The sequence below is a fragment of the Megascapheus bottae genome, chromosome 14, assembly GCF_031878675.1.
Source record: "Megascapheus bottae isolate mThoBot1 chromosome 14, mThoBot2.hap1, whole genome shotgun sequence".
NCBI classification, from domain to species: domain Eukaryota; kingdom Metazoa; phylum Chordata; class Mammalia; order Rodentia; family Geomyidae; genus Megascapheus; species Megascapheus bottae.
Window position 1 is genome coordinate 11,922,527 of NC_143522.1, and position 6,769 is coordinate 11,929,295.

The window sequence follows — 6,769 nt, forward strand, 5'->3', positions numbered from 1 at the left end:
TGCCAGCAAATGCAGCCAGGAAGCCACACACCTGGCTTCAACTTGACCCAGCATCTCTGAGAAGCCAAGTCTGCAGTGGGCCTGGGCTATAATCTCCATTGGGGGTGAAGCACCCATCGGGGGAGGGTGTAGGGAAAGGCTCAAAAAAGAGCAAGGTACTCTGCATCAGGGTGGCTCACACTTGTAATCCTAGCTACTCAGGAGGCTGAGATCTGGGGATTGTGGTTCTGGGCCAGTCTGGGCAGAAAAGCTTGTGAGACTTATGTCCAATTAATTATCAAAAAGCCAGAAGAGGAGGTATGGCTCAAGTGATAGAGTGCCATCCTTGAGCAGAAAAGCTAAGGGACAGTGCACAGGCCCTGAGTTCAAGCCCCAGAATGGGAGTGATAAATAAACCCAGAGGAAGCTATAGGCGCTTCAGGGAGGCTGAAAACTGGAAGCATGCTGCTACAGTGACAGGCTAAGAAAGTGAGATTTCTCCTATCGACTTTGGAGTGGCCTGTCAACGTCAATGGCCTCTCTGCAGCTGCTCTTCCACTTGCCTCTAATTTTTGTGTTAGTAATGGATACAGGTAGTGGGGTTTTTTTGTTTTTGTTTTTGTTTTTTTGTCAGTCCTGGGGTTTGAACTCAGGGCCTAGGCACTGTCCTTGGGCTTTCTCAAGGATAGCGCTCTACCACTTGAGCCACAGCATCACTTCCGGTACAGGTAGTGTGACAGAGCCTGCTGGATCTGTATTCCCAGGCCTCACTTCTATGTTTGCAGGGAAAACTACACAAGAGAAAGGCCGGAGACAGTGAGTTATGGTTTTCATTCTGTATTGAAAGTTGATTTCTTCTTCATTCCATCATGGAACCCCTTCCCCAAGGTCTTGTCTTTGTCCTCTGTTGGTTTGAAATGTTAGACTGTAGCCCTTGTGTGTAAATAATGTACATAGAGTGAGGAACTTGATATTGAAGTGTTTGAAATATGGAACTTCTAGGTATTCTGAATCCGTGATCTCTGTGCCATTTTCTGTAAAGATACAAGTGAAAATAAAACTGATGTAAAAATGGCTAGGGAGGCTGTTTGTATTGATGGCATACAGAGTAAAGTCACAGGCTGTGGTGGTACATACATGTAATCCCAGCCTATGGAAGGCTGAGGAAGGAAAACCACCTGAGCAGCCTGGGTTACATAATGAGATCCTAACTCAAAAAACAACAAGGGCCAGGAGTTTGGCCTAGTGGTAGAGTGCTTGCATAAAGACCTGGGTTCAATTCCTCGCTCAAGCAATAGAGTGCTAGCCTTGAGGAAAGCCCAAGGACAATGCTCAGGCCCTGAGTTCAAGCCCCAGGACTGGCCAAATAAACAACAAAAAGAAAAAGCCAGGTGCTAGTGGTTCATGCCTATAATCCTGGCTGCTCAGGTGGCTGAGATTTGAAGATCATGGTGTGAAGCCCAGGCAAGGCTTCAAAACAAAGTTCATAAGACTCTTATCTACAGTAAATCATAGAGCCAGAAGTGGAGCAGTGGCTCAGATGGTTCAGGGCTATCCTCCTTGAGCAAAAGCAAGTCCAAGGACAGTACCCAGGTTTTGGCTTCAAGCTTCATGACTGGCAAAAACAAAAACAAAAAACAACTCAAAAGCTAGGTGCACACTTCTGTAATCTTAGCTCCCCAGGTGGCTGAGATCTGAGGATCCAAAGCCAGCTTGGACAGAAAAGACTGTGAGAGTCTTAATCTTCAATAAACTATCAAAAAAGCCCAAAGTATAGCTGTGACTCAAGTGACTCAAGTGGTAGAACACTAGCCTTCAGCAAAAGAAACTCAGGGGCAGCGCTTAGGTCCTAAATTCAAGCACCAAGACCAGCAAACAAACAAAAACCAACCCTCAATAACGTAAGTCCACAAAGAGGTCAAAACTAGGTTCCTCTTTCAAAAGTATTCCAAACGTTAAATAACCAACAGCCCACCTCATTTAGCTGAGCTGGCATCTGTCACTGTGCTGTGAGACCCCCTTCCAAGGTTGATTCAACCAAACCCAGCCACAGAGTGCATGTGTTCTCCCAGTAGATTACATTAACCTTTCTCTCCTTACCATCAACCCTCCTTCCTCAGCACTTCTGATGAAGCCAACAGCCCACCGTGGCACCCCTTCTCTTCCCTCTATACACCATCCCCAGGAAAGGTGACCCTGTCTGGAACCGACAGTCCGATTATGCTAAATCCTTGTCAAAGAGGGAAAAAGAGCTTGAGAAAGGCTGTGTGAATTTGCCTGCAGACAGCTGTGACCATCGCTTGATGATGTGTTGGGTAGAATTGCAAGATGAGAAAGTCCGTGAGCGAGCTGGAATTGTTAAATGTAAGCTTCTGGGTCAAAAAAGAAAGAAAGAAAGAAAAAAAAGAAATCCAAGATTGCTCCATATTGGCTCAGCTGTGAACTCCCTGGCAGAAGAGGTTTCTAGCTGCCTACCAAGGAGATTGATAGGACATCTCCAGTGCCATGTGTGTACCTGGAGGCCTGAGAGTCACACATGGAGATCCTAGCTCCTGGTGGTGACAGGACAAGACTTCAACCCCTGTCCACAAGGGGCTGCTGCAGGGCCTCCCTAGTGTGTCACGTCTCTACAGGGCTCAGGTGAGACCCCTTGGTCAGGAGATGCCCTGCCCTCTCCCCCCTGCTCGCCCATAGCCCCTCCAAGAAACAAACTGCCCTTCCTGTAGCAAGGTGTGTGTGTGTGTGTGTGTGTGTGTGTGTGTGTGTGTGTGTGTGTGTGTGTGTGTGTGTGTGTGTTCCTGTACTGAGGTTTGCTAGCTAGGCTTACTTGCTGGGCTGGCATCCTACCACTTGAGCCATGCCCTTAACTCTATAACAAGGGTTTTGTTTTTCCCCCACAAGATCAATTTCTTTGAAGGTGGGATTAATATCTTATATAACTCTTTTGTTGTTGTTGGTGGTGGTGGTGGTGGTGGTGGTTGTAGGGCTTGGACTCTGGGCCTGGGTATTGTCTCTGAGCTCTTCAGCTCAAGGCTACCACCCTTTGAGCCTCAGCACCACTTCTGGTTTTCTAGTGGTTAATTGGAGATTAGAGTCTCGTAGTCTTTAGTGCCCAGGCTGGCTTTGAACCGCCATCCTCAGATCTCAGCCTTCTGAGTAGCTCAGATTACAAGCATGAGCCACCAAGTCTGGCTTATTTTATGATGCATCAATGGGCCTGCTACACAATCCATGTTGAATAACTTATCTAATTACTCAACAATTTTAAGATTTACCAAGCATCTAATATGTAATTTTTTGTGGGCTTTCTTCAGTAGTGAGGTTTGAACTCAGGGCCTCTATAACTGGAGCCATGCCTCCAGTTAATATATGAAATCTAATACATATATACTGGTATCTAATTTGTATCTTTGAGGTCAGGCAGAAGGGAAGCAGAGCAGCGTCAAGTTCTTTTTGTCCTGGAACTTATAAACAGGAGAAAGAGGTGGAATTCTGGTTACTACACAAATAAAACAGAAAATTTCAGGGGCCAGGAGTTTGGCCTAGTGGTAGAGTGCTTGCCTAGCATGTACAAAGACGGGTACCACATATATAGAAAAAGCCAGAAATGGTGCTGTGGCTTAAGTGGTAGAGCTCTAGCCTTGAGAAAGCCCAAGAACAATGAGTTCAAGCCCCGGGACTGGAAAAAAAAAAGAAAAAGAAAGAGAAAGAAAATGAAAAAGAAAGAAAAAGAAAATTTCAGAGGGACAAAGAGAGCATTTAATAGGGTTGTCTATGATATTTCTGGGACTTGGGTCAAGGTACTTAACTTCAGAGCCTATCTCTAGCCTCCTAAATTTTGTTTGGTTGTTTTTTTTCATATATTTTTTATTGTAATTAATAGAAGGATTACATTATATTCACCAGATAGAAGGTGCCTTACTTGGGGCCGGGAGTTTGGCCTAGTGATAGAGTGCTTGCCTAGCATGCACGAAAACCCAGGTTCAATTCCTCGGTACCACATACATAGAAAAAAGCCAGAGATGGTGCTGAAACTCAAGTGGTAGAGCTCTAACCTTGAGAAAGTCCAAGGACAATGCCCAGGCCCTGAGTTCAAGCACCAGGGCTGGCCAAAAATAAATAAATAAATAAATAAAGATTTTTTTTAAAAAAAAAGGTGCATTACTTCACATACATTGATACCCTTTCTCATGTCTTGGTACCCATTTCCCTCCGCCCCCCCCCATCTTGTTTTCCTCTCTTCCCTAGACAACTTCAAATAACCAAATATGTATATGTACAATATATCAGATAACCAGGTGAAATACTGTAACATTGTTTGGTTGTTTGTGCTAGTAATGAGGCTTGAACTCAAGACCTTGTCCTCTCACTCAGCCTTTTCCACTTATAACTGGTGCTCTACTACTTAAGCCATACTTCCACGTCTGGCTTTTTTACTTGCTCTGTGTGTGTGTGTGTATGTGTGTGTGCATGCCCACCCGTTCCTAGGGCTTGTTTGAATTGGTCTTGTTCTTGATCTTTTTTGTTTTGGTTGCTTGTGGGACTTGAATTTTAGGCCTAGGAGTTGTCCCTGAGCTCTTCAGCTCAAGCCTACCACCCTACCCCTGGGCCTGGGCACTGTCCCTGAGCTCTTCAGCTCAAGGCTACAGCCCTACCCTTGAGCTAATCCCCACTTCCCATTTTCTAGAGGTTAACTGGACATAATAGTCTCAGGTCCTTTTGTGCCTGGGCTGGCTTTGAACCTTGATCTTCAGATCTCAGTCTCCTGAGTAGCTAGGATTACAGGTGGGATCTACCGCCCTGCATCCCTGATATTTTTTGCTCAAGGCTAGCATTTTACTACTTGAGCCACAGGCTCACTTCCAGCTGTTTGGTAGTTCATTGGCATAAGAACTTCATGGACTTGCTGCTTGGTCTGGGTTTGAATGAAAATCCTCAGCTTTCAGCCTGCTGGGTATCTAGGATTGGATTACAGGGGTAAGCCACTAAGCACTGGGCTGTCACTCCCAGTATCAGGAGGAAGAAAGGACACAGAGAAAGGTACTACAAAGCACAAAAGATGGCTATGCCAAAAGGCACCCTTGACAGCTGCCCCATGCCAAGGTGGATCTAGGGAACAACTAGGGACCCTCAGAAACTTGGGAGATGCTAGAAAGTCTGGGCGATCACCCCCAAAAGATTTACCTGGAAAGAAACAGGTAAATTTTCCTCTACTGTCTGTATAGGAAAATGCAAACAGACCACAGCCAAGCAAGAAACTACTGGACTGGACCGGAGTGGAAGGTCTGGACAGCCAGGCCCAACCAGGGCAAAGCAAAGGGAAATCTTGTGCAGCTGGTAAGGCACCCCGAGTGTGGACTCTGCCACTCTGGAGTGCAATGCCCAGGGCTGCCTGTAGATGGCTGCCTGCACCAGGAAGAGCAAGGGAGACAAGAGAAGAGCAACAAGGACTGATTGATGGGACTGCCAGAGCTGCTGTGGGGGCCTGGCAGGGATAGATGGGAAGGCCAGCTAGGGTGGGAGAGTGGCACGTGGAGGTGGTGATGGAGGGGGCTCCCACACTCCAGCCAAACAGGGACTTGGCATGATTGCCAGAACCTATTCCTCACCCTGCTGGCCTCTCCAGCCCCCTATGTTGTCTCCCCCTCCCTCAGCTCACTGTAGTCTGAGTTTTTTTCCTGCTCCCAAGGGAAGCTGCTGTGTCCTTGGCCAACTCCCCTCAGGGTGCTGGTGAGGCACTGGCTGAGATGTGAGGATCATGGTTTGACACCATCATGGGCAGACAAATCTGAGACATTTTTTTGTACTGTACTGAGGCTTGTACTCAGGACCTTGTACTCCTAGTTAGGGTTTTTCTCTTTGTTTTGTTTTGCTCAAGACTGGCTCTCAGCACTAAAGCTACACCTCCACTTCCAGCTTTTTTTTTTTTTTTTTTTTTTTTACTAGTTCATTGGAAATAGGAGTCTCTTGATTGTCTACCTTAGTAGATTTTGAACTGGGGTCCTCAGACTTCAGCCTCCTGAGTAGCTAGGATTACAGGTATAAGGTACTGGCCCCTACCCAGAGGGTCTTATCTCCAATTAACCAGCAAAATACAGGAGGCTGGAAACTTGGGTATAAGTGACAGGTAGACCTGTCTATCCCCATTCGGGTGGCTCAAGTATGCCAGGTTCCTAAAAGCTGATGCCTTCCAATCCCTGCTGAAGGGCAGCCATAGCCCTTTCGAGTGCTACAGTCTTGCGTGTCTGTAGACACAGACTAGACACAGGCTCATGACCAGGTGCCTTAGAGAGCTCCCAGCCTGGCCTCTGAACACATGGCCTTAGCAGAACCCTCAGGAAGAACAGGGCTGGCGCCTTGTGCCAGGCAGCCAAGTCGAGTGACACCTCAGTAATCCAGTGTATCACTGTCCCAAGAATAGGACACTACCCTCATATCTGGGATTATTTTACATGGTTATGAGTAACCGCAAACCTTAGTGATAGGAGCCCTACAGGTTATTAGTTCAAGTATTGATTCATGGAAGGGGAGAAATGCACAGAGTGAAAAACTGTAGGTCCCAGGGCAGGTCCTCCCCCACCACAGTGCTCAGAGAGAACTCTAGAAATTTAGTGGGGGGGATGGGGGCACGGGAAGAAAGATAAGCTGGACGTGGTGGTGCATGCCTATTATCCCAACACTGGGGCAGCTGCGACGGGAGGCGCCGAGGAGGATAGGTTGAGATGGGCCTGGGCTATAGAGAGAGAAAGCGGGAAGGTAACTCTACAGTTAAGAAAATAAGGAGCAAAAA